This window comes from Hyla sarda, unplaced genomic scaffold (assembly GCF_029499605.1).
Source record: "Hyla sarda isolate aHylSar1 unplaced genomic scaffold, aHylSar1.hap1 scaffold_1192, whole genome shotgun sequence".
Taxonomy (NCBI): domain Eukaryota; kingdom Metazoa; phylum Chordata; class Amphibia; order Anura; family Hylidae; genus Hyla; species Hyla sarda.
The window spans coordinates 85,728-112,715 of NW_026607815.1; the positions used below are offsets into that span (position 1 = coordinate 85,728).

General features: G+C 48.4%; 9 non-coding genes and 1 pseudogene across 9 annotated transcripts; all 10 read right to left on the reverse strand.

Moving 5' to 3' along the window:
- Positions 1–826: 826 nt before the first annotated feature.
- Positions 827–1,017, reverse strand: LOC130303182 (U2 spliceosomal RNA). The gene has a single exon (XR_008853297.1). It is a non-coding gene; the product is annotated as a U2 spliceosomal RNA (small nuclear RNA).
- A 2,092-nt stretch (positions 1,018–3,109) lies between these two features.
- LOC130303183 (U2 spliceosomal RNA) lies at positions 3,110–3,300 on the reverse strand. The gene has a single exon (XR_008853298.1). It is a non-coding gene; the product is annotated as a U2 spliceosomal RNA (small nuclear RNA).
- Positions 3,301–5,380: 2,080 nt separating this feature from the next.
- On the reverse strand, positions 5,381–5,571 carry LOC130303184 (U2 spliceosomal RNA). Its single transcript, XR_008853299.1, has one exon. It is a non-coding gene; the product is annotated as a U2 spliceosomal RNA (small nuclear RNA).
- A 2,061-nt stretch (positions 5,572–7,632) lies between these two features.
- LOC130303185 (U2 spliceosomal RNA) lies at positions 7,633–7,823 on the reverse strand. Its single transcript, XR_008853300.1, has one exon. It is a non-coding gene; the product is annotated as a U2 spliceosomal RNA (small nuclear RNA).
- A 2,088-nt stretch (positions 7,824–9,911) lies between these two features.
- On the reverse strand, positions 9,912–10,102 carry LOC130303186 (U2 spliceosomal RNA). Its single transcript, XR_008853301.1, has one exon. It is a non-coding gene; the product is annotated as a U2 spliceosomal RNA (small nuclear RNA).
- Positions 10,103–12,211: 2,109 nt separating this feature from the next.
- On the reverse strand, positions 12,212–12,385 carry LOC130303193 (U2 spliceosomal RNA; annotated as a pseudogene).
- A 6,512-nt stretch (positions 12,386–18,897) lies between these two features.
- On the reverse strand, positions 18,898–19,088 carry LOC130303187 (U2 spliceosomal RNA). Its single transcript, XR_008853302.1, has one exon. It is a non-coding gene; the product is annotated as a U2 spliceosomal RNA (small nuclear RNA).
- A 2,085-nt stretch (positions 19,089–21,173) lies between these two features.
- Positions 21,174–21,364, reverse strand: LOC130303189 (U2 spliceosomal RNA). Its single transcript, XR_008853304.1, has one exon. It is a non-coding gene; the product is annotated as a U2 spliceosomal RNA (small nuclear RNA).
- A 2,090-nt stretch (positions 21,365–23,454) lies between these two features.
- LOC130303191 (U2 spliceosomal RNA) lies at positions 23,455–23,645 on the reverse strand. Its single transcript, XR_008853306.1, has one exon. It is a non-coding gene; the product is annotated as a U2 spliceosomal RNA (small nuclear RNA).
- A 2,097-nt stretch (positions 23,646–25,742) lies between these two features.
- On the reverse strand, positions 25,743–25,933 carry LOC130303190 (U2 spliceosomal RNA). Its single transcript, XR_008853305.1, has one exon. It is a non-coding gene; the product is annotated as a U2 spliceosomal RNA (small nuclear RNA).
- Positions 25,934–26,988: the final 1,055 nt, after the last annotated feature.

The following is a 26,988-nucleotide window of genomic DNA, read 5'->3' on the forward strand; positions in this document are numbered from 1 at the left end:
GCTGAATACATAAAAAGCGACTGTTCAGCGACAGACAAGTCGCATCGGCTGAAAGTAGGCCAGAATGTCAGTCCATGTTGGAGCAGGTTTAGATACAGTCTAAAGCATAGATCTCAAAGTCTGTGCACAGAATTTAGCAAGGGCCTCGCACCTTCTGATGCATCAGGTAGGTGCACAATAGCATAGCCTAACCCTCTGTACTTTGGTCTATATTGATGCGGGACATAGACAGCCAGCTGATGACCAATCCATTAGTGCAATGGATGGCTGGAAGCATTTGTCTTTGCCTTTGCAATACCACAGAAGCAATGCATGGTCAATGTACAGCAATGACACACCTGTGTGAACAGCCAGGAGACCCCCCCCCCCCCCCCCCATGTTATGTTACATAGTTACATAGTTAGTACGGTCGAAAAAAGACATATGTCCATCACGTTCAACCAGGGAATTAAGGGGTAGGGGTGTGGCGCGATATTGGGGAAGGGATGAGATTTTATATTTCTTCATAAGCATTAATCTTATTTTGTCAATTAGGAACATTCAGCACCCACCCGCTATCAAGGCAGCTGCCTATCATGTCATGCCCACAGGTGTGCTGGCTACTCAAATGATCCAATTAAGGAGGCCATTTAGTCAGCAGCAGCAGAAGTCCTGTGCCTGGACGCTCCAACAGGGGCCAGACACAAGCAGAAGCAGCAGAAGCAGCAGCAGCACCACCTTTTGTTTTTTGGCTGCAGCAGCAGCAAGGCCCACAGGGCTGGCTAGCTGGCTAGCCAGCAAGCAGGTAGCAATGAAAGTAGGAATCTTTCTTTTTAACCCTGTAAGGGGGTGGTGCACTGTACCCGAAGATACTGCCATATCGGGTCAATGCATAGGGCGACGGAAGCAAGCTTCGAAATCGGCCCCCGTTCTCAAAAATCCATTTAATATATGGTCCCCAGATAGGGGACGTATCAGATATTAAACTGATAAGAACAGATACTACACTTGATCTTAGCCAAAAGGCCGAGAAGCGATAACCGTGAAAGGGGCGGGCCCAACAAGGTCCCCTTCATGGGCACTATCACTGCTTGCTGTCAGGGAGGCTGCCAGACAATTTTCCATGCACACTCTGGGCTGGGGGGCAGTCAACCACCAGTACACACAGCAGAACCTAAACCCATACCATTATTGCTAAGCAGCAAGACAGGGGCCCATTGCACTCCCACGGGGCCTTTTTAAATGCAATCCATAACCCGGATTTGCCAGGAACCCTTCTTACTCCTCCTACTTGCATGTGACACTGGGCTTAGGATCTGCATAGGAAACACACACACAAGCACACACCTACCTTTGTTGCCTGCAGATGCCTCCTTGGCTGTCCCCAAACGGTATCAAACCAACACCCACGGGAAGCTGTAAGCATAGAGGACATGCCTGCACCCCATTGGACTTACCTGTGTGGGTTAAATCCGGGTTATTTGACAACCTATGGCGGTGATGGTTCTGCTCAGGCAGAGCAGTGCTGATGCTCCTCATAAAGCTGTCGCTGCTGTGAAGGTTCTAGGTGACATCACAAATCCCTTTGGTTACATACACAACAAAGCTGGGTTGTTGTTGTTTACACTCTGCAAGGCCTGTGGAAGTGAGTGACATCATAGCACTGTAGTTCTGAGGGTTCAAGATGGATGCAACAATCTCCTGTTGCTTCTATGAAGGCCGTAATAGACGACATCACCAAACAGCTCCATAGTCACATACACAGCAAAGGAGAGATGTTGTTTACACCTAGTGATGTCAGTGGTATTGAGTGACATCACAGCACAGTGCTAAGGCTCCTGGGCCTGGACACAGCAGCGGCTGCAATATCTCAACGGAGAATACGTTTATATCTATGTGTGTGTGTGCGCATATATATATATATATATATATATATATATATATATATATATATATATTTCTCCGCCGAAATCACTTTTAAACCCATTTCCACCTTTTTTTCCCTTCTCTTCCTCTTACTTTTTTTTCACGTTTTTTTACGTTTTTCTCCTTTTCGCCTCTTTTCTGGGCGTATTATTCTTCTTTTTCTTCTTTTTTTTCGTCTAATGCATACCCCATCAGTGCAGCAATGCTTATTCAATACCGCCAGCAGATGGAGACACTGGGGGATAATTTTCTAAGGATTTATACTGATTTTTCCTGTCTGAATTTGTCGCACAGAAAGTTGCAGGCCAAATATGTGTGACATTTCTGCGACTTTAGCTTCTAGAGCATTTTTACAACATTATACATAGGTGCTGAATACATAAAAAGCGACTGTTCAGCGACAGACAAGTCGCATCGGCTGAAAGTAGGCCAGAATGTCAGTCCATGTTGGAGCAGGTTTAGATACAGTCTAAAGCATAGATCTCAAAGTCTGTGCACAGAATTTAGCAAGGGCCTCGCACCTTCTGATGCATCAGGTAGGTGCACAATAGCATAGCCTAACCCTCTGTACTTTGGTCTATATTGATGCGGGACATAGACAGCCAGCTGATGACCAATCCATTAGTGCAATGGATGGCTGGAAGCATTTGTCTTTGCCTTTGCAATACCACAGAAGCAATGCATGGTCAATGTACAGCAATGACACACCTGTGTGAACAGCCAGGAGACCCCCCCCCCCCCATGTTATGTTACATAGTTACATAGTTAGTACGGTCGAAAAAAGACATATGTCCATCACGTTCAACCAGGGAATTAAGGGGTAGGGGTGTGGCGCGATATTGGGGAAGGGATGAGATTTTATATTTCTTCATAAGCATTAATCTTATTTTGTCAATTAGGAACATTCAGCACCCACCCGCTATCAAGGCAGCTGCCTATCATGTCATGCCCTACCTGCACAGGTGTGCTGGCTACTCAAATGATCCAATTAAGGAGGCCATTTAGTCAGCAGCAGCAGAAGTCCTGTGCCTGGACGCTCCAACAGGGGCCAGACACAAGCAGAAGCAGAAGCAGCAGAAGCAGCAGCAGCACCACCTTTTGTTTTTTGGCTGCAGCAGCAGCAAGGCCCACAGGGCTGGCTAGCTGGCTAGCCAGCAAGCAGGTAGCAATGAAAGTAGGAATCTTTCTTTTTAACCCTGTAAGGGGGTGGTGCACTGTACCCGAAGATACTGCCATATCGGGTCAATGCATAGGGCGACGGAAGCAAGCTTCGAAATCGGCCCCCGTTCTCAAAAATCCATTTAATATATGGTCCCCAGATAGGGGACGTATCAGATATTAAACTGATAAGAACAGATACTACACTTGATCTTAGCCAAAAGGCCGAGAAGCGATAACCGTGAAAGGGGCGGGCCCAACAAGGTCCCCTTCATGGGCACTATCACTGCTTGCTGTCAGGGAGGCTGCCAGACAATTTTCCATGCACACTCTGGGCTGGGGGGCAGTCAACCACCAGTACACACAGCAGAACCTAAACCCATACCATTATTGCTAAGCAGCAAGACAGGGGCCCATTGCACTCCCACGGGGCCTTTTTAAATGCAATCCATAACCCGGATTTGCCAGGAACCCTTCTTACTCCTCCTACTTGCATGTGACACTGGGCTTAGGATCTGCATAGGAAACACACACACAAGCACACACCTACCTTTGTTGCCTGCAGATGCCTCCTTGGCTGTCCCCAAACGGTATCAAACCAACACCCACGGGAAGCTGTAAGCATAGAGGACATGCCTGCACCCCATTGGACTTACCTGTGTGGGTTAAATCCGGGTTATTTGACAACCTATGGCGGTGATGGTTCTGCTCAGGCAGAGCAGTGCTGATGCTCCTCATAAAGCTGTCGCTGCTGTGAAGGTTCTAGGTGACATCACAAATCCCTTTGGTTACATACACAACAAAGCTGGGTTGTTGTTGTTTACACTCTGCAAGGCCTGTGGAAGTGAGTGACATCATAGCACTGTAGTTCTGAGGGTTCAAGATGGATGCAACAATCTCCTGTTGCTTCTATGAAGGCCGTAATAGACGACATCACCAAACAGCTCCATAGTCACATACACAGCAAAGGAGAGATGTTGTTTACACCTAGTGATGTCAGTGGTATTGAGTGACATCACAGCACAGTGCTAAGGCTCCTGGGCCTGGACACAGCAGCGGCTGCAATATCTCAACGGAGAATACGTTTATATCTATGTGTGTGTGTGCGCATATATATATATATATATATATATATGTATATATATTTCTCCGCCGAAATCACTTTTAAACCCATTTCCACCTTTTTTTCCCTTCTCTTCCTCTTACTTTTTTTTCACGTTTTTTTACGTTTTTCTCCTTTTCGCCTCTTTTCTGGGCGTATTATTCTTCTTTTTCTTCTTTTTTTTCGTCTAATGCATACCCCATCAGTGCAGCAATGCTTATTCAATACCGCCAGCAGATGGAGACACTGGGGGATAATTTTCTAAGGATTTATACTGATTTTTCCTGTCTGAATTTGTCGCACAGAAAGTTGCAGGCCAAATATGTGTGACATTTCTGCGACTTTAGCTTCTAGAGCATTTTTACAACATTATACATAGGTGCTGAATACATAAAAAGCGACTGTTCAGCGACAGACAAGTCGCATCGGCTGAAAGTAGGCCAGAATGTCAGTCCATGTTGGAGCAGGTTTAGATACAGTCTAAAGCATAGATCTCAAAGTCTGTGCACAGAATTTAGCAAGGGCCTCGCACCTTCTGATGCATCAGGTAGGTGCACAATAGCATAGCCTAACCCTCTGTACTTTGGTCTATATTGATGCGGGACATAGACAGCCAGCTGATGACCAATCCATTAGTGCAATGGATGGCTGGAAGCATTTGTCTTTGCCTTTGCAATACCACAGAAGCAATGCATGGTCAATGTACAGCAATGACACACCTGTGTGAACAGCCAGGAGACCCCCCCCCCCCCATGTTATGTTACATAGTTACATAGTTAGTACGGTCGAAAAAAGACATATGTCCATCACGTTCAACCAGGGAATTAAGGGGTAGGGGTGTGGCGCGATATTGGGGAAGGGATGAGATTTTATATTTCTTCATAAGCATTAATCTTATTTTGTCAATTAGGAACATTCAGCACCCACCCGCTATCAAGGCAGCTGCCTATCATGTCATGCCCTACCTGCACAGGTGTGCTGGCTACTCAAATGATCCAATTAAGGAGGCCATTTAGTCAGCAGCAGCAGAAGTCCTGTGCCTGGACGCTCCAACAGGGGCCAGACACAAGCAGAAGCAGAAGCAGCAGAAGCAGCAGCAGCACCACCTTTTGTTTTTTGGCTGCAGCAGCAGCAAGGCCCACAGGGCTGGCTAGCTGGCTAGCCAGCAAGCAGGTAGCAATGAAAGTAGGAATCTTTCTTTTTAACCCTGTAAGGGGGTGGTGCACTGTACCCGAAGATACTGCCATATCGGGTCAATGCATAGGGCGACGGAAGCAAGCTTCGAAATCGGCCCCCGTTCTCAAAAATCCATTTAATATATGGTCCCCAGATAGGGGACGTATCAGATATTAAACTGATAAGAACAGATACTACACTTGATCTTAGCCAAAAGGCCGAGAAGCGATAACCGTGAAAGGGGCGGGCCCAACAAGGTCCCCTTCATGGGCACTATCACTGCTTGCTGTCAGGGAGGCTGCCAGACAATTTTCCATGCACACTCTGGGCTGGGGGGCAGTCAACCACCAGTACACACAGCAGAACCTAAACCCATACCATTATTGCTAAGCAGCAAGACAGGGGCCCATTGCACTCCCACGGGGCCTTTTTAAATGCAATCCATAACCCGGATTTGCCAGGAACCCTTCTTACTCCTCCTACTTGCATGTGACACTGGGCTTAGGATCTGCATAGGAAACACACACACAAGCACACACCTACCTTTGTTGCCTGCAGATGCCTCCTTGGCTGTCCCCAAACGGTATCAAACCAACACCCACGGGAAGCTGTAAGCATAGAGGACATGCCTGCACCCCATTGGACTTACCTGTGTGGGTTAAATCCGGGTTATTTGACAACCTATGGCGGTGATGGTTCTGCTCAGGCAGAGCAGTGCTGATGCTCCTCATAAAGCTGTCGCTGCTGTGAAGGTTCTAGGTGACATCACAAATCCCTTTGGTTACATACACAACAAAGCTGGGTTGTTGTTGTTTACACTCTGCAAGGCCTGTGGAAGTGAGTGACATCATAGCACTGTAGTTCTGAGGGTTCAAGATGGATGCAACAATCTCCTGTTGCTTCTATGAAGGCCGTAATAGACGACATCACCAAACAGCTCCATAGTCACATACACAGCAAAGGAGAGATGTTGTTTACACCTAGTGATGTCAGTGGTATTGAGTGACATCACAGCACAGTGCTAAGGCTCCTGGGCCTGGACACAGCAGCGGCTGCAATATCTCAACGGAGAATACGTTTATATCTATGTGTGTGTGTGCGCATATATATATATATATATTTCTCCGCCGAAATCACTTTTAAACCCATTTCCACCTTTTTTTCCCTTCTCTTCCTCTTACTTTTTTTTCACGTTTTTTTACGTTTTTCTCCTTTTCGCCTCTTTTCTGGGCGTATTATTCTTCTTTTTCTTCTTTTTTTTCGTCTAATGCATACCCCATCAGTGCAGCAATGCTTATTCAATACCGCCAGCAGATGGAGACACTGGGGGATAATTTTCTAAGGATTTATACTGATTTTTCCTGTCTGAATTTGTCGCACAGAAAGTTGCAGGCCAAATATGTGTGACATTTCTGCGACTTTAGCTTCTAGAGCATTTTTACAACATTATACATAGGTGCTGAATACATAAAAAGCGACTGTTCAGCGACAGACAAGTCGCATCGGCTGAAAGTAGGCCAGAATGTCAGTCCATGTTGGAGCAGGTTTAGATACAGTCTAAAGCATAGATCTCAAAGTCTGTGCACAGAATTTAGCAAGGGCCTCGCACCTTCTGATGCATCAGGTAGGTGCACAATAGCATAGCCTAACCCTCTGTACTTTGGTCTATTTTGATGCGGGACATAGACAGCCAGCTGATGACCAATCCATTAGTGCAATGGATGGCTGGAAGCATTTGTCTTTGCCTTTGCAATACCACAGAAGCAATGCATGGTCAATGTACAGCAATGACACACCTGTGTGAACAGCCAGGAGACCCCCCCCCCCCATGTTATGTTACATAGTTACATAGTTAGTACGGTCGAAAAAAGACATATGTCCATCACGTTCAACCAGGGAATTAAGGGGTAGGGGTGTGGCGCGATATTGGGGAAGGGATGAGATTTTATATTTCTTCATAAGCATTAATCTTATTTTGTCAATTAGGAACATTCAGCACCCACCCGCTATCAAGGCAGCTGCCTATCATGTCATGCCCTACCTGCACAGGTGTGCTGGCTACTCAAATGATCCAATTAAGGAGGCCATTTAGTCAGCAGCAGCAGAAGTCCTGTGCCTGGACGCTCCAACAGGGGCCAGACACAAGCAGAAGCAGAAGCAGCAGAAGCAGCAGCAGCACCACCTTTTGTTTTTTGGCTGCAGCAGCAGCAAGGCCCACAGGGCTGGCTAGCTGGCTAGCCAGCAAGCAGGTAGCAATGAAAGTAGGAATCTTTCTTTTTAACCCTGTAAGGGGGTGGTGCACTGTACCCGAAGATACTGCCATATCGGGTCAATGCATAGGGCGACGGAAGCAAGCTTCGAAATCGGCCCCCGTTCTCAAAAATCCATTTAATATATGGTCCCCAGATAGGGGACGTATCAGATATTAAACTGATAAGAACAGATACTACACTTGATCTTAGCCAAAAGGCCGAGAAGCGATAACCGTGAAAGGGGCGGGCCCAACAAGGTCCCCTTCATGGGCACTATCACTGCTTGCTGTCAGGGAGGCTGCCAGACAATTTTCCATGCACACTCTGGGCTGGGGGGCAGTCAACCACCAGTACACACAGCAGAACCTAAACCCATACCATTATTGCTAAGCAGCAAGACAGGGGCCCATTGCACTCCCACGGGGCCTTTTTAAATGCAATCCATAACCCGGATTTGCCAGGAACCCTTCTTACTCCTCCTACTTGCATGTGACACTGGGCTTAGGATCTGCATAGGAAACACACACACAAGCACACACCTACCTTTGTTGCCTGCAGATGCCTCCTTGGCTGTCCCCAAACGGTATCAAACCAACACCCACGGGAAGCTGTAAGCATAGAGGACATGCCTGCACCCCATTGGACTTACCTGTGTGGGTTAAATCCGGGTTATTTGACAACCTATGGCGGTGATGGTTCTGCTCAGGCAGAGCAGTGCTGATGCTCCTCATAAAGCTGTCGCTGCTGTGAAGGTTCTAGGTGACATCACAAATCCCTTTGGTTACATACACAACAAAGCTGGGTTGTTGTTGTTTACACTCTGCAAGGCCTGTGGAAGTGAGTGACATCATAGCACTGTAGTTCTGAGGGTTCAAGATGGATGCAACAATCTCCTGTTGCTTCTATGAAGGCCGTAATAGACGACATCACCAAACAGCTCCATAGTCACATACACAGCAAAGGAGAGATGTTGTTTACACCTAGTGATGTCAGTGGTATTGAGTGACATCACAGCACAGTGCTAAGGCTCCTGGGCCTGGACACAGCAGCGGCTGCAATATCTCAACGGAGAATACGTTTATATCTATGTGTGTGTGTGCGCATATATATATATATATATATATATATATATATATATATATATATATTTCTCCGCCGAAATCACTTTTAAACCCATTTCCACCTTTTTTTCCCTTCTCTTCCTCTTACTTTTTTTTCACGTTTTTTTACGTTTTTCTCCTTTTCGCCTCTTTTCTGGGCGTATTATTCTTCTTTTTCTTCTTTTTTTTCGTCTAATGCATACCCCATCAGTGCAGCAATGCTTATTCAATACCGCCAGCAGATGGAGACACTGGGGGATAATTTTCTAAGGATTTATACTGATTTTTCCTGTCTGAATTTGTCGCACAGAAAGTTGCAGGCCAAATATGTGTGACATTTCTGCGACTTTAGCTTCTAGAGCATTTTTACAACATTATACATAGGTGCTGAATACATAAAAAGCGACTGTTCAGCGACAGACAAGTCGCATCGGCTGAAAGTAGGCCAGAATGTCAGTCCATGTTGGAGCAGGTTTAGATACAGTCTAAAGCATAGATCTCAAAGTCTGTGCACAGAATTTAGCAAGGGCCTCGCACCTTCTGATGCATCAGGTAGGTGCACAATAGCATAGCCTAACCCTCTGTACTTTGGTCTATATTGATGCGGGACATAGACAGCCAGCTGATGACCAATCCATTAGTGCAATGGATGGCTGGAAGCATTTGTCTTTGCCTTTGCAATACCACAGAAGCAATGCATGGTCAATGTACAGCAATGACACACCTGTGTGAACAGCCAGGAGACCCCCCCCCCCATGTTATGTTACATAGTTACATAGTTAGTACGGTCGAAAAAAGACATATGTCCATCACGTTCAACCAGGGAATTAAGGGGTAGGGGTGTGGCGCGATATTGGGGAAGGGATGAGATTTTATATTTCTTCATAAGCATTAATCTTATTTTGTCAATTAGGAACATTCAGCACCCACCCGCTATCAAGGCAGCTGCCTATCATGTCATGCCCTACCTGCACAGGTGTGCTGGCTACTCAAATGATCCAATTAAGGAGGCCATTTAGTCAGCAGCAGCAGAAGTCCTGTGCCTGGACGCTCCAACAGGGGCCAGACACAAGCAGAAGCAGAAGCAGCAGAAGCAGCAGCAGCACCACCTTTTGTTTTTTGGCTGCAGCAGCAGCAAGGCCCACAGGGCTGGCTAGCTGGCTAGCCAGCAAGCAGGTAGCAATGAAAGTAGGAATCTTTCTTTTTAACCCTGTAAGGGGGTGGTGCACTGTACCCGAAGATACTGCCATATCGGGTCAATGCATAGGGCGACGGAAGCAAGCTTCGAAATCGGCCCCCGTTCTCAAAAATCCATTTAATATATGGTCCCCAGATAGGGGACGTATCAGATATTAAACTGATAAGAACAGATACTACACTTGATCTTAGCCAAAAGGCCGAGAAGCGATAACCGTGAAAGGGGCGGGCCCAACAAGGTCCCCTTCATGGGCACTATCACTGCTTGCTGTCAGGGAGGCTGCCAGACAATTTTCCATGCACACTCTGGGCTGGGGGGCAGTCAACCACCAGTACACACAGCAGAACCTAAACCCATACCATTATTGCTAAGCAGCAAGACAGGGGCCCATTGCACTCCCACGGGGCCTTTTTAAATGCAATCCATAACCCGGATTTGCCAGGAACCCTTCTTACTCCTCCTACTTGCATGTGACACTGGGCTTAGGATCTGCATAGGAAACACACACACAAGCACACACCTACCTTTGTTGCCTGCAGATGCCTCCTTGGCTGTCCCCAAACGGTATCAAACCAACACCCACGGGAAGCTGTAAGCATAGAGGACATGCCTGCACCCCATTGGACTTACCTGTGTGGGTTAAATCCGGGTTATTTGACAACCTATGGCGGTGATGGTTCTGCTCAGGCAGAGCAGTGCTGATGCTCCTCATAAAGCTGTCGCTGCTGTGAAGGTTCTAGGTGACATCACAAATCCCTTTGGTTACATACACAACAAAGCTGGGTTGTTGTTGTTTACACTCTGCAAGGCCTGTGGAAGTGAGTGACATCATAGCACTGTAGTTCTGAGGGTTCAAGATGGATGCAACAATCTCCTGTTGCTTCTATGAAGGCCGTAATAGACGACATCACCAAACAGCTCCATAGTCACATACACAGCAAAGGAGAGATGTTGTTTACACCTAGTGATGTCAGTGGTATTGAGTGACATCACAGCACAGTGCTAAGGCTCCTGGGCCTGGACACAGCAGCGGCTGCAATATCTCAACGGAGAATACGTTTATATCTATGTGTGTGTGTGCGCATATATATATATATATATATATATATATATATATATATATATATATTTCTCCGCCGAAATCACTTTTAAACCCATTTCCACCTTTTTTTCCCTTCTCTTCCTCTTACTTTTTTTTCACGTTTTTTTACGTTTTTCTCCTTTTCGCCTCTTTTCTGGGCGTATTATTCTTCTTTTTCTTCTTTTTTTTCGTCTAATGCATACCCCATCAGTGCAGCAATGCTTATTCAATACCGCCAGCAGATGGAGACACTGGGGGATAATTTTCTAAGGATTTATACTGATTTTTCCTTACTGATTTTTCCTGTCTGAATTTGTCGCACAGAAAGTTGCAGGCCAAATATGTGTGACATTTCTGCGACTTTAGCTTCTAGAGCATTTTTACAACATTATACATAGGTGCTGAATACATAAAAAGCGACTGTTCAGCGACAGACAAGTCGCATCGGCTGAAAGTAGGCCAGAATGTCAGTCCATGTTGGAGCAGGTTTAGATACAGTCTAAAGCATAGATCTCAAAGTCTGTGCACAGAATTTAGCAAGGGCCTCGCACCTTCTGATGCATCAGGTAGGTGCACAATAGCATAGCCTAACCCTCTGTACTTTGGTCTATATTGATGCGGGACATAGACAGCCAGCTGATGACCAATCCATTAGTGCAATGGATGGCTGGAAGCATTTGTCTTTGCCTTTGCAATACCACAGAAGCAATGCATGGTCAATGTACAGCAATGACACACCTGTGTGAACAGCCAGGAGACCCCCCCCCCCCCCCCCCATGTTATGTTACATAGTTACATAGTTAGTACGGTCGAAAAAAGACATATGTCCATCACGTTCAACCAGGGAATTAAGGGGTAGGGGTGTGGCGCGATATTGGGGAAGGGATGAGATTTTATATTTCTTCATAAGCATTAATCTTATTTTGTCAATTAGGAACATTCAGCACCCACCCGCTATCAAGGCAGCTGCCTATCATGTCATGCCCTACCTGCACAGGTGTGCTGGCTACTCAAATGATCCAATTAAGGAGGCCATTTAGTCAGCAGCAGCAGAAGTCCTGTGCCTGGACGCTCCAACAGGGGCCAGACACAAGCAGAAGCAGAAGCAGCAGAAGCAGCAGCAGCACCACCTTTTGTTTTTTGGCTGCAGCAGCAGCAAGGCCCACAGGGCTGGCTAGCTGGCTAGCCAGCAAGCAGGTAGCAATGAAAGTAGGAATCTTTCTTTTTAACCCTGTAAGGGGGTGGTGCACTGTACCCGAAGATACTGCCATATCGGGTCAATGCATAGGGCGACGGAAGCAAGCTTCGAAATCGGCCCCCGTTCTCAAAAATCCATTTAATATATGGTCCCCAGATAGGGGACGTATCAGATATTAAACTGATAAGAACAGATTTTTTGATTGAAAGAGCTTTATTTTCCGTTCAGTCATTACAAGTCGTACAATAAATTACAGTCACACAAAGCATGATAGTACAATACACAGCAAAGGTTCCCTAAGCTATACATCGCACACCATGCTACTCTAACATTCAGCTCAATCCTGCAATATAAAGGCACAAGAGATCAAACAAAAACCAAATAATACAATCTGTGATCGGGGTAGGGGTGTGGGCGACTATGTGGGGGTAGGGAGGGGGCGGATCACAGGGCCAAACTGTTGGGCTGTATCTTCAGGGAGACATGGGAGAAGGAGAGGGGTCTTCACTCCTCTTCTTCCTCATCAACGGCCGAGCTGTCCAAGATGGAATAGTCTCTAAGCAGGTTCTTGATGAACCTGCGGCAGTCCCGGACGGACATGTTTTCCCTGTTGATCACGAGGCGGTTCCTGGCAAGCCACACTGCGTCCTTAAAACAGTTCATAAGGCGCCAGGCCTCCTGGATGGCCTCCACGTCGTGGGTCCCAGGGAACAGGCCGTAAAGCACCGAATGGTACGATAGGCAGCTCCTGGGCACTGAGTCTCTGAGTTCCTGTTCTAGGGCGTCCAACAGACCCTGTGCAAAGGGGCACTGCCAAAACACGTGGAAAGATGTTTCCTCCACGTAGGGGCAACGGGGGCAGTACCGGGTCTTGCACAGGTTGCGGGCATGCATGAATGACCTGAGAGAGAGACCTCCCATGACGGCCATCCACGACAAGTCCTTGTGTCCATTGGTAAGCCGCTTTGAGGCCACATTGTTCCAAACTGTCTCTGCAGTGGCTGCGGGGAGTCCCGGAACCAGCTCGGTCGAGTCCTTAGCTCGGATGAGCTTGTGGATTGTCTTTGGCTTCCATAGGTCTGGTTTCAGTCCTTCCAGCTGGTGCTCCCTCACAAACCGGACAACATCCCCATAGAACCAGGGAGTGTTCCAGTTGTAAGGGATGGAGCTGTCCCACTTGTCCCAGCCCAGCTGTCTCCAGAGGGGCATGAGAAGCAAGCGAGACATGGACCTGCCCGCTGAGCCAGTCTTTTCTACAAGAGTCCGCTGCACCGTGACACATGCAAAGGAGGCCCTCAGCAGAGCGGGGATGTCGGGTATTCCCTTCCCACCCTTACGGGGTTCCTTGTACATCACGGTCCTCTTGACTCTGTCCATTTTGCCCCAGACGAAGCCAAACACTGTCCAGGTGATGGCCTTGCAAACGGTGGTATGGGGAGGCCAGGCCTGTGCGGTATATTGGAGCACAGGCAAAACTTCACTCCGCAGGACAAGTGCCTTGCCTTCCATCGTGAGCTTTCTGGAGCTCCACAGTCCGATCTTCGAGTTTATCCTTCCTAGTCGGTCTTGCCAAGACTTAAGGGCCGCTCCTTCCTTCCCGAACCAGACTCCAAGAATTTGAATGAAGTCCGGCTTAATAGTAAAGGGGAAGGGGGCGGAAGAAGCCAGGTGCCACTCCCCGAAGAGCATGGCCTCCGACTTCCCGCAGTTGACTTTTGCCCCCGAAGCTCTGCCGAAGTCCTCGCAGGTCCGGACGAGTGCAGTCACCGAACGCTGGTCAGCGCAGAAGACGGTCACGTCGTCCATGTAGAGCGAGCACTTGACCTCGTGGCGATCTGGTCCTGGTGCGGTGATCCCTCTGATCTCTCCATTCTGCCGGATAGTCTCAGCGAAGAGCTCTATAACACAAACAAAAAGGAGAGGTGAAAGAGGGCAGCCTTGTCTAACCCCTGAAAGAATAGGAAAGGGGTCAGTCTTCCAGCCGTTCACCAACACCGTGCTGTAAATGTCAAAATACATAACGTTAACAAAAGAGCAAAACATCTTCCCCAGACCCAGCCTGCGCAAAACCCTGTCCATGAATGCGTGGGAGACACGGTCGAACGCCTTCTCCTGATCTAAGCTGACCAGGGCGGCGCGGCCCCCGCGGTCCTGGATGTAATGGACCGTGTCTCTCACAAGGGCAAGGCTGTCGGCAATCCTGCGGCCAGGAATGCTGCAGGTCTGGTCCGGATGGACGATCTGCCCCATGACAGGTTTCAGCCTGTTGGCCAGCACCTTGGCGAGGATCTTGTAGTCCACGTTCAGGAGAGAGATGGGACGCCAGTTTTTCAGGTCACATCTCTCCCCCTTCCGCTTATACAAGATCGTGATCATCCCTTCCCTCAACGACGGAGGCATTCTGCCCCCCACCACCATCTCCTCGTACACCTCCAACAGGTCCGGACAGATCAGGTCACCCAGCGCTACGTAGAGCTCGGCCGGGAGACCGTCACTGCCCGGGGTCCTGCCGGGCTTAAAGGATTTAGCGGCAGAGAGCAGCTCCCCCACCGTCAAGGGATCGTCCATAGCCGCCGCACCTGCGGGATCAACAACGTTAGTGACACCTGACAGGAACCTCTCGGCGGCTTCGGGGTCGGATGACTTGGGGGCGTAGAGGTTGCTGTAGAAGTCGTGGACGACCCCCATCACTTCCTCCTTGCCGCTCCTCATGTGTCCGGTCTCATCTCGTAGCTCAGTCAGGGGCGTGTGGCCGGCATGGAGCTTCCTGAAAAAGAAAGAGTTACATTTCTCACCCTTCTCCAGGTTCTCCACCTTGGAACGAAAGACGATTCGCTTGGATTCCTCCTCAAAGTGCCTTTTCAAGCTCTTTTTGGTCTCCTCCAGCTCCTCCCTGACGTCCCAGCCACACTGGAGCAGGTCCTGCAGGGACCGCAGCTCGCGCTGCAGTTTCCTCAAGTCCCACTTCTTCGCACACGCCTGTTGTCTGCCTTTTGCCTGAAAGAAACAACGGAATTCGACTTTAACATATTCCCACCAATCGCTGATGCACTTGAACAGACATTTGTCATTTCGCCATACAAGGTAAGCATCCCTAAGTTCCTCCATGACCTCCCTCTGCTCCAACAGGGCACAATTCAACTTCCAGGAGCCCGGGCCAGGTGGGAATCCATGGCCCAGAGTCCCCCGGAATCGAATGGCCCTGTGGTCAGAGAAGAAGCAGGGGACCATAGAGTACGACACCTTTCTGACTGCTCTCGAAGTGAAGATGAAGTCTATCCGAGAACGGAGCGAGCCATCGGGGCGGCTCCACGTATAGTTTACGGAGCCGTTCCCGATGGACCCGACAACGTCCTGCAAGGATGCCTCCGTCACCATCTCAATCAGCAGTTTAGACGTCACGTCCAGGTTGGCGGATGTGCCAGAACTGCGCCCGTCCACCTCAATGGGGCAGTTGAAGTCACCACCCAACACTACTGCTCTAGTGGTGGCGAGTTCAGCCCGCAGGGCCTGGAGAACCTCCAGTCGGACATCCCTCTCAGGGGAGGCATACACGTTGATGAGCCGCACGGGCTCACCCGCCCAGGAACCGTCTGCGACAAGAAGTCTGCCACAGACGAGCTCCCGGACGGAATCAAGTGCAAAGTTACCTCCCCTGATCAGGATGGCCACCCCCGCAGACCTATTGTCGCCCCCACCAGACCAGTAGGAAGGGCCGTGAGGCCACTGCCTGGCCAGATGGTTGTAAGACCTAGAAGCAGACAAAGCACATTCCTGCAACATGTAAACATCACACCTCTGGGAATCTAAGAACGTAAGAACAGTCTGAAATCTAAACCAAGCTCTAATACTCCTCACATTAATGCAGAAGATGTTGAGATCAGCCATGGGAATAAAAAGAGAGGTTAGTTCTGATACTAGTTACCAGTCTGGTCGGACGGGTCCTCTTCTCTGGCGCCTGTCGGCTCCTGTGGCTTCTCGTAGCGGCCTTCCAAGAACTCGTCGTAGACCGTGTTGGACGGAGTGTCCAGGATTTTCTTAACCTCTGGGTCCTGCAGCAGCTCCTCCATAGATTGAGCTTGGACTGGCTCTGCTTGGACCTGCTCCACTTGGGCCTGCTCCATCACCTCCTCTCCTTCTGAAGCCTCAAGGCTCTCGCAGACCTGCTCCATCTCCTCCTCCTCATCTGAAGCTTGAGGGGTCTCGCAGGTCTCGATTATCTTTCTTTTGTGGGACTCTTCTGATACGTTGTCCCTTCCTTTCCTCTTCCTCTGTATGGTACCTGGGGGAGGAAGCACAGGAAAGTCCTCCGAAGGGCGGGCACCAGCAGCTGGAGGGGGGTTAGGTGCTGCTGGGCCAGGAGAGAAAGGAGGCTGGGTGGGGCGGGGGGCAGGAGAGAGTGCCCGGGCAGGGGAGGACGGGGCAGGGGTGGGCCGGGCAGGGGAGGACGGGGCAGGGGTGGGCCGGGCAGGGGAGGACGGGGCAGGGGTGGGCCGGGGTGGGGTACGGGGGGCAGGGGTGGGGCGGGATGGGGCAGGAGGGGCAGGGGTGGGACGGGATGGGGTAGGAGGGGCAGGGGTGGGACGGGATGGGGCAGGAGGGGCAGGGGTGGGACGGGATGGGGCAGGGGTGGGACGGGATGGGGCAGGGGTGGGGCGGGATGGGGCAGGAGATGGGGCGGGAGGGGCAGGGGATGGGGCGGGAGGGGCAGGGGAGGGGCGGGACGGGGCAGGGGTGGTGGCTTTCGCCTTCTTACCCTCCTTGGTCGGCTTGGCCATCCGTGGTGTTGGCTCCGGAGCTGGGGCTGGCTTCGGTGCTCTCGCTGCCACAGATGCCCATGTTCTCTCCCTCTGGGGGCAGTCCTTGTAGCTGTGGGCTGCCAGTCCGCAGAGGTTGCAGGTCTTGCTCTTGGGGCAGTCCTTGGTCGTGTGACCTGTCACACGGCAATACCTGCAGGCATCCTCCGTATAGTCCTTGCCCTCGTGGCCCATCTTGCCACATCTCCTGCAGGTCTGCGGCATGTCCGGGTAGAAGATAAGTCCTGTGGAGTTGCCCAAGGAAAATGTCGTTGGCAGGTGCTGTAGTCCGTCTGGAGAAGCAGGGTTCTTGTTGAGTCTGACGACCACAGACCACTTGCAGGTCCAGTATCCGAGTGAGTTCAGGATGCGGGTGGGCTCCCTCACCACGGTGCAGAAGCGCTTCAGGAAGGTCGAGATGTCCGTGCCTGGGGTGTGTGGGTTCCGCATTGAGACCGTCACCCGCCTCTCCTCTCTTTGAATAAGGCAGTTGCCCACAAAGCGAGAGAAAGGGGATTCGGGACTCGCCGCTTTCACCACCTCCCAGTATCTTCTACAGGTCCCAATGGTGGCAAAGGTGATGTAGAAGATTCCCGAAAAGAAGGTTGCTATTCCCAGGGTGTCAGCCGTGGGGAAGCCTTGATCCGCCAGCATCTTCTTGCAGAACACGTCGTGGGACATGTCCGGCACCCTTCCGTCCACGGGCTTGAGCTTCAAGGCAACAGTCTGCCTCATCCAGGGCTCCTATATATATATTTCTCCGCCGAAATCACTTTTAAACCCATTTCCACCTTTTTTTCCCTTCTCTTCCTCTTACTTTTTTTTTCACGTTTTTTTACGTTTTTCTCCTTTTCGCCTCTTTTCTGGGCGTATTATTCTTCTTTTTCTTCTTTTTTTTCGTCTAATGCATACCCCATCAGTGCAGCAATGCTTATTCAATACCGCCAGCAGATGGAGACACTGGGGGATAATTTTCTAAGGATTTATACTGATTTTTCCTGTCTGAATTTGTCGCACAGAAAGTTGCAGGCCAAATATGTGTGACATTTCTGCGACTTTAGCTTCTAGAGCCTTTTTACAACATTATACATAGGTGCTGAATACATAAAAAGCGACTGTTCAGCGACAGACAAGTCGCATCGGCTGAAAGTAGGCCAGAATGTCAGTCCATGTTGGAGCAGGTTTAGATACAGTCTAAAGCATAGATCTCAAAGTCTGTGCACAGAATTTAGCAAGGGCCTCGCACCTTCTGATGCATCAGGTAGGTGCACAATAGCATAGCCTAACCCTCTGTACTTTGGTCTATATTGATGCGGGACATAGACAGCCAGCTGATGACCAATCCATTAGTGCAATGGATGGCTGGAAGCATTTGTCTTTGCCTTTGCAATACCACAGAAGCAATGCATGGTCAATGTACAGCAATGACACACCTGTGTGAACAGCCAGGAGACCCCCCCCCCCCCCCATGTTATGTTACATAGTTACATAGTTAGTACGGTCGAAAAAAGACATATGTCCATCAAGTTCAACCAGGGAATTAAGGGGTAGGGGTGTGGCGCGATATTGGGGAAGGGATGAGATTTTATATTTCTTCATAAGCATTAATCTTATTTTGTCAATTAGGAACATTCAGCACCCACCCGCTATCAAGGCAGCTGCCTATCATGTCATGCCCTACCTGCACAGGTGTGCTGGCTACTCAAATGATCCAATTAAGGAGGCCATTTAGTCAGCAGCAGCAGAAGTCCTGTGCCTGGACGCTCCAACAGGGGCCAGACACAAGCAGAAGCAGAAGCAGCAGAAGCAGCAGCAGCACCACCTTTTGTTTTTTGGCTGCAGCAGCAGCAAGGCCCACAGGGCTGGCTAGCTGGCTAGCCAGCAAGCAGGTAGCAATGAAAGTAGGAATCTTTCTTTTTAACCCTGTAAGGGGGTGGTGCACTGTACCCGAAGATACTGCCATATCGGGTCAATGCATAGGGCGACGGAAGCAAGCTTCGAAATCGGCCCCCGTTCTCAAAAATCCATTTAATATATGGTCCCCAGATAGGGGACGTATCAGATATTAAACTGATAAGAACAGATACTACACTTGATCTTAGCCAAAAGGCCGAGAAGCGATAACCGTGAAAGGGGCGGGCCCAACAAGGTCCCCTTCATGGGCACTATCACTGCTTGCTGTCAGGGAGGCTGCCAGACAATTTTCCATGCACACTCTGGGCTGGGGGGCAGTCAACCACCAGTACACACAGCAGAACCTAAACCCATACCATTATTGCTAAGCAGCAAGACAGGGGCCCATTGCACTCCCACGGGGCCTTTTTAAATGCAATCCATAACCCGGATTTGCCAGGAACCCTTCTTACTCCTCCTACTTGCATGTGACACTGGGCTTAGGATCTGCATAGGAAACACACACACAAGCACACACCTACCTTTGTTGCCTGCAGATGCCTCCTTGGCTGTCCCCAAACGGTATCAAACCAACACCCACGGGAAGCTGTAAGCATAGAGGACATGCCTGCACCCCATTGGACTTACCTGTGTGGGTTAAATCCGGGTTATTTGACAACCTATGGCGGTGATGGTTCTGCTCAGGCAGAGCAGTGCTGATGCTCCTCATAAAGCTGTCGCTGCTGTGAAGGTTCTAGGTGACATCACAAATCCCTTTGGTTACATACACAACAAAGCTGGGTTGTTGTTGTTTACACTCTGCAAGGCCTGTGGAAGTGAGTGACATCATAGCACTGTAGTTCTGAGGGTTCAAGATGGATGCAACAATCTCCTGTTGCTTCTATGAAGGCCGTAATAGACGACATCACCAAACAGCTCCATAGTCACATACACAGCAAAGGAGAGATGTTGTTTACACCTAGTGATGTCAGTGGTATTGAGTGACATCACAGCACAGTGCTAAGGCTCCTGGGCCTGGACACAGCAGCGGCTGCAATATCTCAACGGAGAATACGTTTATATCTATGTGTGTGTGTGCGCATATATATATATATATATATATATATATATATATATATATATATATATATTTCTCCGCCGAAATCACTTTTAAACCCATTTCCACCTTTTTTTCCCTTCTCTTCCTCTTACTTTTTTTTCACGTTTTTTTACGTTTTTCTCCTTTTCGCCTCTTTTCTGGGCGTATTATTCTTCTTTTTCTTCTTTTTTTTCGTCTAATGCATACCCCATCAGTGCAGCAATGCTTATTCAATACCGCCAGCAGATGGAGACACTGGGGGATAATTTTCTAAGGATTTATACTGATTTTTCCTGTCTGAATTTGTCGCACAGAAAGTTGCAGGCCAAATATGTGTGACATTTCTGCGACTTTAGCTTCTAGAGCATTTTTACAACATTATACATAGGTGCTGAATACATAAAAAGCGACTGTTCAGCGACAGACAAGTCGCATCGGCTGAAAGTAGGCCAGAATGTCAGTCCATGTTGGAGCAGGTTTAGATACAGTCTAAAGCATAGATCTCAAAGTCTGTGCACAGAATTTAGCAAGGGCCTCGCACCTTCTGATGCATCAGGTAGGTGCACAATAGCATAGCCTAACCCTCTGTACTTTGGTCTATATTGATGCGGGACATAGACAGCCAGCTGATGACCAATCCATTAGTGCAATGGATGGCTGGAAGCATTTGTCTTTGCCTTTGCAATACCACAGAAGCAATGCATGGTCAATGTACAGCAATGACACACCTGTGTGAACAGCCAGGAGACCCCCCCCCCCCCCCCCCCATGTTATGTTACATAGTTACATAGTTAGTACGGTCGAAAAAAGACATATGTCCATCACGTTCAACCAGGGAATTAAGGGGTAGGGGTGTGGCGCGATATTGGGGAAGGGATGAGATTTTATATTTCTTCATAAGCATTAATCTTATTTTGTCAATTAGGAACATTCAGCACCCACCCGCTATCAAGGCAGCTGCCTATCATGTCATGCCCTACCTGCACAGGTGTGCTGGCTACTCAAATGATCCAATTAAGGAGGCCATTTAGTCAGCAGCAGCAGAAGTCCTGTGCCTGGACGCTCCAACAGGGGCCAGACACAAGCAGAAGCAGAAGCAGCACCACCTTTTGTTTTTTGGCTGCAGCAGCAGCAAGGCCCACAGGGCTGGCTAGCTGGCTAGCCAGCAAGCAGGTAGCAATGAAAGTAGGAATCTTTCTTTTTAACCCTGTAAGGGGGTGGTGCACTGTACCCGAAGATACTGCCATATCGGGTCAATGCATAGGGCGACGGAAGCAAGCTTCGAAATCGGCCCCCGTTCTCAAAAATCCATTTAATATATGGTCCCCAGATAGGGGACGTATCAGATATTAAACTGATAAGAACAGATACTACACTTGATCTTAGCCAAAAGGCCGAGAAGCGATAACCGTGAAAGGGGCGGGCCCAACAAGGTCCCCTTCATGGGCACTATCACTGCTTGCTGTCAGGGAGGCTGCCAGACAATTTTCCATGCACACTCTGGGCTGGGGGGCAGTCAACCACCAGTACACACAGCAGAACCTAAACCCATACCATTATTGCTAAGCAGCAAGACAGGGGCCCATTGCACTCCCACGGGGCCTTTTTAAATGCAATCCATAACCCGGATTTGCCAGGAACCCTTCTTACTCCTCCTACTTGCATGTGACACTGGGCTTAGGATCTGCATAGGAAACACACACACAAGCACACACCTACCTTTGTTGCCTGCAGATGCCTCCTTGGCTGTCCCCAAACGGTATCAAACCAACACCCACGGGAAGCTGTAAGCATAGAGGACATGCCTGCACCCCATTGGACTTACCTGTGTGGGTTAAATCCGGGTTATTTGACAACCTATGGCGGTGATGGTTCTGCTCAGGCAGAGCAGTGCTGATGCTCCTCATAAAGCTGTCGCTGCTGTGAAGGTTCTAGGTGACATCACAAATCCCTTTGGTTACATACACAACAAAGCTGGGTTGTTGTTGTTTACACTCTGCAAGGCCTGTGGAAGTGAGTGACATCATAGCACTGTAGTTCTGAGGGTTCAAGATGGATGCAACAATCTCCTGTTGCTTCTATGAAGGCCGTAATAGACGACATCACCAAACAGCTCCATAGTCACATACACAGCAAAGGAGAGATGTTGTTTACACCTAGTGATGTCAGTGGTATTGAGTGACATCACAGCACAGTGCTAAGGCTCCTGGGCCTGGACACAGCAGCGGCTGCAATATCTCAACGGAGAATACGTTTATATCTATGTGTGTGTGTGCGCATATATATATATATATATATATATATATATATATATATATATATATATTTCTCCGCCGAAATCACTTTTAAACCCATTTCCACCTTTTTTTCCCTTCTCTTCCTCTTACTTTTTTTTCACGTTTTTTTACGTTTTTCTCCTTTTCGCCTCTTTTCTGGGCGTATTATTCTTCTTTTTCTTCTTTTTTTTCGTCTAATGCATACCCCATCAGTGCAGCAATGCTTATTCAATACCGCCAGCAGATGGAGACACTGGGGGATAATTTTCTAAGGATTTATACTGATTTTTCCTGTCTGAATTTGTCGCACAGAAAGTTGCAGGCCAAATATGTGTGACATTTCTGCGACTTTAGCTTCTAGAGCATTTTTACAACATTATACATAGGTGCTGAATACATAAAAAGCGACTGTTCAGCGACAGACAAGTCGCATCGGCTGAAAGTAGGCCAGAATGTCAGTCCATGTTGGAGCAGGTTTAGATACAGTCTAAAGCATAGATCTCAAAGTCTGTGCACAGAATTTAGCAAGGGCCTCGCACCTTCTGATGCATCAGGTAGGTGCACAATAGCATAGCCTAACCCTCTGTACTTTGGTCTATATTGATGCGGGACATAGACAGCCAGCTGATGACCAATCCATTAGTGCAATGGATGGCTGGAAGCATTTGTCTTTGCCTTTGCAATACCACAGAAGCAATGCATGGTCAATGTACAGCAATGACACACCTGTGTGAACAGCCAGGAGACCCCCCCCCCCCCCCCCATGTTATGTTACATAGTTACATAGTTAGTACGGTCGAAAAAAGACATATGTCCATCACGTTCAACCAGGGAATTAAGGGGTAGGGGTGTGGCGCGATATTGGGGAAGGGATGAGATTTTATATTTCTTCATAAGCATTAATCTTATTTTGTCAATTAGGAACATTCAGCACCCACCCGCTATCAAGGCAGCTGCCTATCATGTCATGCCCTACCTGCACAGGTGTGCTGGCTACTCAAATGATCCAATTAAGGAGGCCATTTAGTCAGCAGCAGCAGAAGTCCTGTGCCTGGACGCTCCAACAGGGGCCAGACACAAGCAGAAGCAGCAGAAGCAGCAGCAGCACCACCTTTTGTTTTTTGGCTGCAGCAGCAGCAAGGCCCACAGGGCTGGCTAGCTGGCTAGCCAGCAAGCAGGTAGCAATGAAAGTAGGAATCTTTCTTTTTAACCCTGTAAGGGGGTGGTGCACTGTACCCGAAGATACTGCCATATCGGGTCAATGCATAGGGCGACGGAAGCAAGCTTCGAAATCGGCCCCCGTTCTCAAAAATCCATTTAATATATGGTCCCCAGATAGGGGACGTATCAGATATTAAACTGATAAGAACAGATACTACACTTGATCTTAGCCAAAAGGCTGAGAAGCGATAACCGTGAAAGGGGTGGGCCCAACAAGGTCCCCTTCATGGGCACTATCACTGCTTGCTGTCAGGGAGGCTGCCAGACAATTTTCCATGCACACTCTGGGCTGGGGGGCAGTCAACCACCAGTACACACAGCAGAACCTAAACCCATACCATTATTGCTAAGCAGCAAGACAGGGGCCCATTGCACTCCCACGGGGCCTTTTTAAATGCAATCCATAACCCGGATTTGCCAGGAACCCTTCTTACTCCTCCTACTTGCATGTGACACTGGGCTTAGGATCTGCATAGGAAACACACACACAAGCACACACCTACCTTTGTTGCCTGCAGATGCCTCCTTGGCTGTCCCCAAACGGTATCAAACCAACACCCACGGGAAGCTGTAAGCATAGAGGACATGCCTGCACCCCATTGGACTTACCTGTGTGGGTTAAATCCGGTTATTTGACAACCTATGGCGGTGATGGTTCTGCTCAGGCAGAGCAGTGCTGATGCTCCTCATAAAGCTGTCGCTGCTGTGAAGGTTCTAGGTGACATCACAAATCCCTTTGGTTACATACACAACAAAGCTGGGTTGTTGTTGTTTACACTCTGCAAGGCCTGTGGAAGTGAGTGACATCATAGCACTGTAGTTCTGAGGGTTCAAGATGGATGCAACAATCTCCTGTTGCTTCTATGAAGGCCGTAATAGACGACATCACCAAACAGCTCCATAGTCACATACACAGCAAAGGAGAGATGTTGTTTACACCTAGTGATGTCAGTGGTATTGAGTGACATCACAGCACAGTGCTAAGGCTCCTGGGCCTGGACACAGCAGCGGCTGCAATATCTCAACGGAGAATACGTTTATATCTATGTGTGTGTGTGCGCATATATATATATATATATATATATATATATATATATATATATTTCTCCGCCGAAATCACTTTTAAACCCATTTCCACCTTTTTTTCCCTTCTCTTCCTCTTACTTTTTTTTCACGTTTTTTTACGTTTTTCTCCTTTTCGCCTCTTTTCTGGGCGTATTATTCTTCTTTTTCTTCTTTTTTTTCGTCTAATGCATACCCCATCAGTGCAGCAATGCTTATTCAATACCGCCAGCAGATGGAGACACTGGGGGATAATTTTCTAAGGATTTATACTGATTTTTCCTGTCTGAATTTGTCGCACAGAAAGTTGCAGGCCAAATATGTGTGACATTTCTGCGACTTTAGCTTCTAGAGCATTTTTACAACATTATACATAGGTGCTGAATACATAAAAAGCGACTGTTCAGCGACAGACAAGTCGCATCGGCTGAAAGTAGGCCAGAATGTCAGTCCATGTTGGAGCAGGTTTAGATACAGTCTAAAGCATAGATCTCAAAGTCTGTGCACAGAATTTAGCAAGGGCCTCGCACCTTCTGATGCATCAGGTAGGTGCACAATAGCATAGCCTAACCCTCTGTACTTTGGTCTATATTGATGCGGGACATAGACAGCCAGCTGATGACCAATCCATTAGTGCAATGGATGGCTGGAAGCATTTGTCTTTGCCTTTGCAATACCACAGAAGCAATGCATGGTCAATGTACAGCAATGACACACCTGTGTGAACAGCCAGGAGACCCCCCCCCCCCCCCCCCCCCCCATGTTATGTTACATAGTTACATAGTTAGTACGGTCGAAAAAAGACATATGTCCATCACGTTCAACCAGGGAATTAAGGGGTAGGGGTGTGGCGCGATATTGGGGAAGGATGAGATTTTATATTTCTTCATAAGCATTAATCTTATTTTGTCAATTAGGAACATTCAGCACCCACCCGCTATCAAGGCAGCTGCCTATCATGTCATCATGCCCTACCTGCACAGGTGTGCTGGCTACTCAAATGATCCAATTAAGGAGGCCATTTAGTCAGCAGCAGCAGAAGTCCTGTGCCTGGACGCTCCAACAGGGGCCAGACACAAGCAGAAGCAGAAGCAGCAGAAGCAGCAGCAGCACCACCTTTTGTTTTTTGGCTGCAGCAGCAGCAAGGCCCACAGGGCTGGCTAGCTGGCTAGCCAGCAAGCAGGTAGCAATGAAAGTAGGAATCTTTCTTTTTAACCCTGTAAGGGGGTGGTGCACTGTACCCGAAGATACTGCCATATCGGGTCAATGCATAGGGCGACGGAAGCAAGCTTCGAAATCGGCCCCCGTTCTCAAAAATCCATTTAATATATGGTCCCCAGATAGGGGACGTATCAGATATTAAACTGATAAGAACAGATACTACACTTGATCTTAGCCAAAAGGCCGAGAAGCGATAACCGTGAAAGGGGCGGGCCCAACAAGGTCCCCTTCATGGGCACTATCACTGCTTGCTGTCAGGGAGGCTGCCAGACAATTTTCCATGCACACTCTGGGCTGGGGGGCAGTCAACCACCAGTACACACAGCAGAACCTAAACCCATACCATTATTGCTAAGCAGCAAGACAGGGGCCCATTGCACTCCCACGGGGCCTTTTTAAATGCAATCCATAACCCGGATTTGCCAGGAACCCTTCTTACTCCTCCTACTTGCATGTGACACTGGGCTTAGGATCTGCATAGGAAACACACACACAAGCACACACCTACCTTTGTTGCCTGCAGATGCCTCCTTGGCTGTCCCCAAACGGTATCAAACCAACACCCACGGGAAGCTGTAAGCATAGAGGACATGCCTGCACCCCATTGGACTTACCTGTGTGGGTTAAATCCGGGTTATTTGACAACCTATGGCGGTGATGGTTCTGCTCAGGCAGAGCAGTGCTGATGCTCCTCATAAAGCTGTCGCTGCTGTGAAGGTTCTAGGTGACATCACAAATCCCTTTGGTTACATACACAACAAAGCTGGGTTGTTGTTGTTTACACTCTGCAAGGCCTGTGGAAGTGAGTGACATCATAGCACTGTAGTTCTGAGGGTTCAAGATGGATGCAACAATCTCCTGTTGCTTCTATGAAGGCCGTAATAGACGACATCACCAAACAGCTCCATAGTCACATACACAGCAAAGGAGAGATGTTGTTTACACCTAGTGATGTCAGTGGTATTGAGTGACATCACAGCACAGTGCTAAGGCTCCTGGGCCTGGACACAGCAGCGGCTGCAATATCTCAACGGAGAATACGTTTATATCTATGTGTGTGTGTGCGCATATATATATATATATATATATATATATATATATATATATATATATTTCTCCGCCGAAATCACTTTTAAACCCATTTCCACCTTTTTTTCCCTTCTCTTCCTCTTACTTTTTTTTCACGTTTTTTTACGTTTTTCTCCTTTTTGCCTCTTTTCTGGGCGTATTATTCTTCTTTTTCTTCTTTT